Source organism: Etheostoma spectabile, unplaced genomic scaffold, assembly GCF_008692095.1.
Source record: "Etheostoma spectabile isolate EspeVRDwgs_2016 unplaced genomic scaffold, UIUC_Espe_1.0 scaffold502, whole genome shotgun sequence".
Classification (NCBI taxonomy): Eukaryota; Metazoa; Chordata; class Actinopteri; order Perciformes; family Percidae; genus Etheostoma; species Etheostoma spectabile.
This window is the reverse complement of record NW_022605621.1, coordinates 92,355-92,591: the sequence shown is the minus strand read 5'-3', so window position 1 is coordinate 92,591 and position 237 is coordinate 92,355. Positions and strand designations below refer to the sequence as shown.

General features: G+C 56.1%; 1 protein-coding gene across 1 annotated transcript in view; it reads left to right on the top strand.

Moving 5' to 3' along the window:
* rtcb (RNA 2',3'-cyclic phosphate and 5'-OH ligase) overlaps nucleotides 1-237 on the top strand; it is a gene marked incomplete in the record, with an annotated part of 55,901 nt that overhangs the window by 54,879 nt on the left and 785 nt on the right.

Genomic DNA, 237 nt, shown 5'->3' with positions numbered 1-237 from the left:
TGGTCAGCGATGTGGAGACTTCTTCTTACAGGATCCTCAACCTGACCCGGTCCGACTCTGGCCCGTACCGAGAGGAGTGCTGGACCGGGGGAGCCGTAACCCACGACAACAACATCACTGTCATGGTTTGTACTTCAATATATCGGGGAGGTATCTCAGCGAGACCTGGAGACACAGTGGACCTGCCATGTAGGGGACCAGCTGGTCATCAGGACGTCCTGTGGCTCAAACAGGACT